Source organism: Schistocerca cancellata, unplaced genomic scaffold (genome assembly GCF_023864275.1).
Source record: "Schistocerca cancellata isolate TAMUIC-IGC-003103 unplaced genomic scaffold, iqSchCanc2.1 HiC_scaffold_754, whole genome shotgun sequence".
In the NCBI taxonomy this organism is placed as follows: domain Eukaryota; kingdom Metazoa; phylum Arthropoda; class Insecta; order Orthoptera; family Acrididae; genus Schistocerca; species Schistocerca cancellata.
In genome coordinates this window covers 3,628,981-3,635,834 of record NW_026046765.1, presented here as the reverse complement: position 1 = coordinate 3,635,834, position 6,854 = coordinate 3,628,981, and positions in this window count along the sequence as shown.

Below are 6,854 nucleotides of genomic sequence, written 5' to 3'. Positions count from 1 at the left end.
AGCAATGCGCAAACATACCTTCAGTAGTCCTGAGTTCCTCAAAAAATTAATTCAATATTATTAGTTCCTCTTATTATAATAGTTAGCTGATGTCTCTGTACATCCGTTTATAATCTCTTGTAAATCACAGCTAGTGGCTGGCAGGCACACCGCTCCTCTCAACCTCTCGCTTCAGACCTGCTATTGACTCACTTCACTACTCGCTTACTACTGACTTCCTACGATCGCTAAAGTGCGGTCTCTCCTGCCAACAATGCTTTCTGGTGCAGACAGTCCCTGATACCTTTACAAAATGTATCAATGCGCGGTCTTTCCCGCTCTTTTCTTAAAATGTATCCATACGCAGTCTCTCTTATCAACAATACTTTGGTGCAGACATTCCCTGCTACCACAATTATTTCCAACATGACAAATATTAATTACTCCTACATAATCCTATCAATAAAATATAAACGTCTTTCATAAATTGTGATTTTACAATAGACACTAGAAATATACACCTCTTACATAACCCTCCACTGGGATTCCTAAAAATTTTCCTATGCCGTTAAGTCATTTGCACTTGACCTAGGGAGAAAATTTGATTGTAGAAATATGTGTAGTAATAAGTAAGTTAATGATAAAATATTTCTTTCAACAAAGCACATACATATACTGTCATTTTCCTAAGTCTAACAAAGAGAATATTCAAAGGAGTATACATCAAAATATACAAATAATGTGAGTCTCTAATTTAGTAGTGTACATCAGGTAGTGAAAGTTATTTATATCACTAATAGTAATGGATGGCAAAAATTTGAACATAGTTTATGTTTCATTATTTTTTTCTGGTAAAATTGGCATCTATTAGTACCATATTCAAGGACGGAACAGAAAAAGGAATTGGATAGCATGGTCAAAGCACTGGCATCTGTCTGTGAATGCACTCAAAAGTCCGTTTCTTTCCCTCACATAGCACAACACCAGGTTTCACCATGTGATTCCATCGTCTCTTTGATCCATAGTTTTAGTGTAACCAAACACTAAGTTAACCGTCGAATTGCCTGAGTTGCCACAGCTACATCAGGCACAAGTTCCAACTCCAATTTTCCATTGGTAGTGATGGTGTGCATCTTGGTACGCAAGCATGACGCATGACGTACATCATGACTGCGGTGTGCATCTTGTTATGCCGACACCTCATAGAAAACATCGTAGATTGAAGTAACGTGGGTCACTATTCACTTTGTTTGTGCTCCATAACCGTGGAGATGCGAAGGAATTAAGGTACAGGTGTAGTCATTTTCTCAAAAGGTTCCCGGATATGGTTGATACCGTTATTGTCAAATTTTACATCATCTCTTTCGTCTATGCTCATAAAAGTTATTTATTTCACGTTTAAAAGAACAGACTATATAACCTTGTGTGACTGTAGAAAAAGTTTATAGTTTTAAACAATTATATAAAAAAACGCTTTTTCCATCTGTTGTGAATTCAGCCTACAATACATATTACACTACGTGACAGTCAGTAACATAAACAAATATTTCTTTAAATGGATTTTAGTAGTACATTTAGGCATCAACATTTTAAATAAAATAGACAAGTACCTTTATACAAACTATGTCACTTTCTGTGACTCTAAATAAATCATAATCTGGTGCTCATATAAATAATTACATAAATACACTGTTATATTACGTCACAGGTTGTGAATTCACAGTTTTTGAAGTATTAAAGTGCATTTTGACAAAATATGTCACTTTCTGTGACTTCGGTATGTTCGGTAATGTGTTCGTCAGTTACGAGTCATATTGTCAGTCAAGTATATATTATGTTTGAGTTATGTAGCACACATCGTCATTGTTATTTAAGAGTAAACATTTATATTTTACGTAGAGTGCGAATCGGTGTGCTGACATTTGGTGTGATCTGTTTTTCCTATGTATGTATCTGATGTAAAAGATACCATGTTCAATGCAGAAAAAATTTTTCGAATAGCAATGTACATATAGTAAGCAATTTAATTTCGTTTCTCCATCCGTAGTGCTGCGCTGAGCTGTGTCACATGTTATCAAAATAAACTATTACTAAATTATATTCCTTACATACTAACATCTTCATTCTCCTCTCTCCTTTGTACTGTGTGTCATCTATAATAAAATATTCATTGTTAATAATCATCAGCGCACGGCATGACTTCAACGTCTCTCTGCATCTGGAAAATCGCGTCAGCTCTCGGCATGACCTGTAAAGCATTTATCCACATTTCTCCATATTCAATACTTACATTATAATTAAAACTACGTTTATTTTGGTGAACTATGACAACAATGTTGCATGCATGGGTTAAAGAATACATCTAATTGCTACTACTGTATGAAAATTATATCACTGTTCGACATGGGTTCTATTTCTGATATTAAAGTATGTGCTTCTAGACCATTTTACCATGGGAAATTCAAATATGTAAACAAAATATCTTTGTCAGGGATACTTTTTATGTAATATTTATATATATGTATATTCACAATTCGTGGCAAACACAGAGACGTTATAGAGAGATACGGGTATGTTGCCACATCCAGTAGTGATAGAACGCGATAAGTTCTTGAGCAACAGCAGGTGGGAAGAATCAGAATCATTAGGTTATCCCCCGCCACACCTATGTCATTAAGACCACCTGAAACATCTCATTAACTCGAACGGGGACAGGCAGTCGCTGCCTCGGCAGTAAAGCTTCACACCTCCTAGGGGCAGGGCATCGAGTTTACAACAGTGGTGTTAGCCGCAATTTGTGTCAGTCTTAACGAGTGGGTGTTTTGGCTGACAAGTAACTGTCTGTCATATTTCCGAGCACGGTTGACTATTTTAGTTCCTGTGTGTAAACTAATTGAGCCTGGTGCTGAAGGTAAAACGACTGCTTGTTTTTACACATCAGCGTTCCTCTAGTTCCCTACTATTAATTTAATACAGGTCTATTACCAAAGTGGTATTTTTAAATTTGCAGAAATGCCACGTCGTCGTGGATGTCGATATAAGCCGGACAACTTCTGCTACATCTGTGAGAGGTTCAGTTTTGCCAGAAATAGGAAGAAAATTTCTTCAGTCATAAAGAAAGCATACAAACAGTACTTTGGAGTAGAGGTAGGAGACCAAGATAAAGAATGGGCACCACATTTCTGTTCTGCTACTAATTACTGCAAACTAATTCACTGGTGGAAAGGTAAAGAGAATGTGGCGTTGTTTGCTGTTCCCATGGTGTGGAGGTAGCCTAAGGGCCCTGTTACTGGTTGTTATTTCTGTCTAACAAAAATTCAGGGTTTTACAAACAAAAAGTCGAAGAGGCACATTGTTTACTCAGATCTGCCTTCAGCGAGAATGCCAGTGCAGCATTCCGACAACCTTCCAGTACCTTCAAGAGCTCGAGGTCAAATTCCGAGTGACAGTGAAATAAGGAGTACTGAAGAAATCACAGATGATGATTCTTTATATCACTGCACAAGTGAGTCATCGCTTCATTTGTTAACACAGGCAGATTTAAATGATTTAGTACGTGATCTAGGACTAAGTAAACAAAAGGCGCAGCTGCTTGGTTCAAGATTACAGGAGTATAATCTACTGCACCAAAGTACTAAAATCAGTTTGTTCAGGCACATTAAGACACCCGGAACAAAAAAATCAAGAGGAAACCATCATATGTCAAACATAAAGAAATTCTTATTTTTCAACTTACGAAGCACTGACATTTTGCAATGACGTAGGTGGCCTGATGAAAGTGCTGAACTTCACTTTGCTCCACAAAGGAAATAAAATACCCTCTGTTCCAGTAGCTTACGCTAGTTTGACAAAAGAGAATTACAAATTCGTACAAAGGATGCTAAAATCATTAAAATACAATGAACACAAATGGAAAATATGTGCAGATTTCAAGGTAATTGCTATGGTACTGGGAATGCAACAAGGCTACACCAAGTATGCCTGTTTTCTTTGCGAGTGGGATAGTCAAGACCGAAATTCTCACTACGTGAAAAAAAATGGCCTAGGCGAAGATGGAGAGTTGGCAAAAAGAATGTACAACGTGACAGTCTGGTAGCTCCTGAATATATACTACTTCCACCACTTCACATCAAACTTGGCCTGATGAAACAATTCGTGAGGGCCATGGATCCAACAGGCTGTGGGTTTGCATATCTAGCTAACAAATTCCCCTGCCTTTCAACTGCAAAAATAAAGGAAGGTGTATTTGTGGGCCCACAAATCAGGAAGCTGCAGAAAGATACAAATTTTGAAGCATGTTTAACTGATAAAGAAGAAACCACATGGGACTGTTTCAAGATGGTGTCGGAATACTTCCTCGGAAGAAGAAGAGCTACTAACTACAAAGCAATGGTGAAGGATATGATCTAAGCATATGAGGATTTGGGGTGCAATATGTCTTTGAAGGTACATTTGATTGACTCTCATCTGGACCACTTCACAGAGAGTTGTAGTGACGTATGGGATGAACATGGGGAAAGATTCCATAAAGATATTTCTACCATAGAAAGGCGCTATGAAGGGATGTGGGTACCTTCTATGTCAGCAGATTATTGCTGGAATATCATTCGAGAGAAGAAAGATTCACAATACAAGAGAAAAAAGTGATGTGCATTACAAGGCAGTGGCTCATTGTTTGTCAGTTTTCTGTAATTTCTCATGTCAAATAAATGCTTCAAAGTGTATACACAAAGGTTACTGTGTTATATGTTGGATCCCACCCTCCATTAATGTGATGAACTTATAACATCATAAAGATGTGCATTTGTTTGTCAAATTTCACCGCATGTTTGCTGCACTATATCAGAAACTGAAAAGAGAAATAAAATTGCTATTACGCATAAACTATCCCTGACAAAAAAAAACCAAAAACAGTTTTCAATTCAGCACTCAAAATACAACTAGGATCACAATATTTTTTATCAGCAATAGAAAAAAGGTTTTTTTTGTAGAACAGTGTTATTTGTACTTTTTATACATTTATATTTAAAGTAGTCCTGTTAATTGCTTCACTTACCTTACATAATGTGAAATAAATGTCCTGCGAGAACACTTCTAAGACTGCTATTAATGTTCAGTGTATTTATCTGCGGTCGAATCGAGGTGACTTGTTGTGCACGTAGATAAACCATTAGTAGCTCACTGTATTCGGGCTTGCTGGAATGTGTCAAAAAACTCATTGTTATACTCTGTCTATATGTATCCCTGTAAGAAGGTTTTACTATTTTAAGAATTTCTTTATGTTTGACATATGATGGTTTCCTCTTGATTTTCTTGTTCCGGGTGTCTTAATGTGTACTACATTAGCGTGCGGAATATTTCGAATTCTGTACGGTCCTGCGTATAGAAGTTCAAATTTTTTGCATAGGTTCTTCCCTTTGTGTGACAGATAAGGGGTACAAACTAGTACCTTGTCACCAATCTCATACTTGCGTAATCTACTTACCTGCTTCTGCTGTCTCTTCCGATGATCTGCAGCTCGTTTAAAGTTCCCTTGTGCCTTGTCTATTATCTCACAATGACGAAGTCTACGCTTCTTTGGAAAAGTAATCATTTCAGTAAGCGCCGGCCGAAGTGGCCGTGCGGTTAAAGGCGCTGCAGTTTGGAACCGCAAGACCGCTACGGTCGCAGGTTCGAATCCTGCCTCGGGCATGGATGTTTGTGATGTCCTTAGGTTAGTTAGGTTTAACTAGTTCTAAGTTCTAGGGGACTAATGACATCAGCAGTTGAGTCCCGTAGTGCTCAGAGCCATTTGAACCATTTCAGTAAGTTTATTCGGTGGGTCTTTATTCGTCAGTATTACAGTTGGTGAGAGCATCGTTGACTCATTAGGTATTGCATTTATTACTTCCCTAAACCGTGAAATGTATTCGTCCCATGTTGTATGCTTTCTGTGGCAATAAATTCTAAAAAGTTTCCCGATCTCTTTCATTATTCTTTCTGATGGCTTAGAAGAACTGTGCTATCTTGATATGTAAATTGGTGCTATGTTCTTACTCTCTAACATTTGTTTCCATATGCCTGACCTAAACTGCGGTCCGCTATCTGAAATAACCTTCTGTACATGTGCTATTATTGATAGAAAATCTCTTAGAAATGCTCTTGATACTGATCTAGTTGTTGCTTTCCTTAGTGGAGAAAATGTAACAAATTTGGACGTCTGTTCTACGGCTACTAGAATTTAACTATAACCTTTACTTGTTCTGGGGATTTCACCGAAACATCTACTGATGCCATGTGTCTTAACTTACCCGGTATGATGGGATACAGTGGTGGAATATGTGACACTGTAGATGATTTAGCTTTCTGACATATCTTGCAGGAAGCTTTAACTTTGCGAATGTGTTTTTCCATATTGTTGAAGTGACAATTTTGTCGAAGAATTAGAAATCATTTCCTAGCTCCGTAATGTGCATAGCTTAGGTGCGTATACCATATCAATTTGTTTCTGATACATTCTGGAATGCATAAAACCCAATTTTTGCTGTCTGAGTGCGAGCGAATAAACAGAATATTTTGATGTATAGTGTAACTATGTCTGATTTTTGCGTTGCTCTTGTCTCGTCAAAGCGTTAAAATCTCTTTTAGTGTTTCATCTTTCTGCTGTTCTCTCTCTATGTCCTGTAATGCTGATGATATAAAGTTTTCGAAAGCTAATTGTTTGATATACATAATACTATGGTTGTTGTAGCAGAAGGTATTTCCTTCCTCTATATCTCGATAGTGCGTCGGCAACAATATTCTGCGTGCCTGGAATGTGTACAATAGTAAAGTCGAACTCTTGTAGATATTATTTCCAACGGCTTAATCTATCATGCGTAAGTTTTGCTGATAAT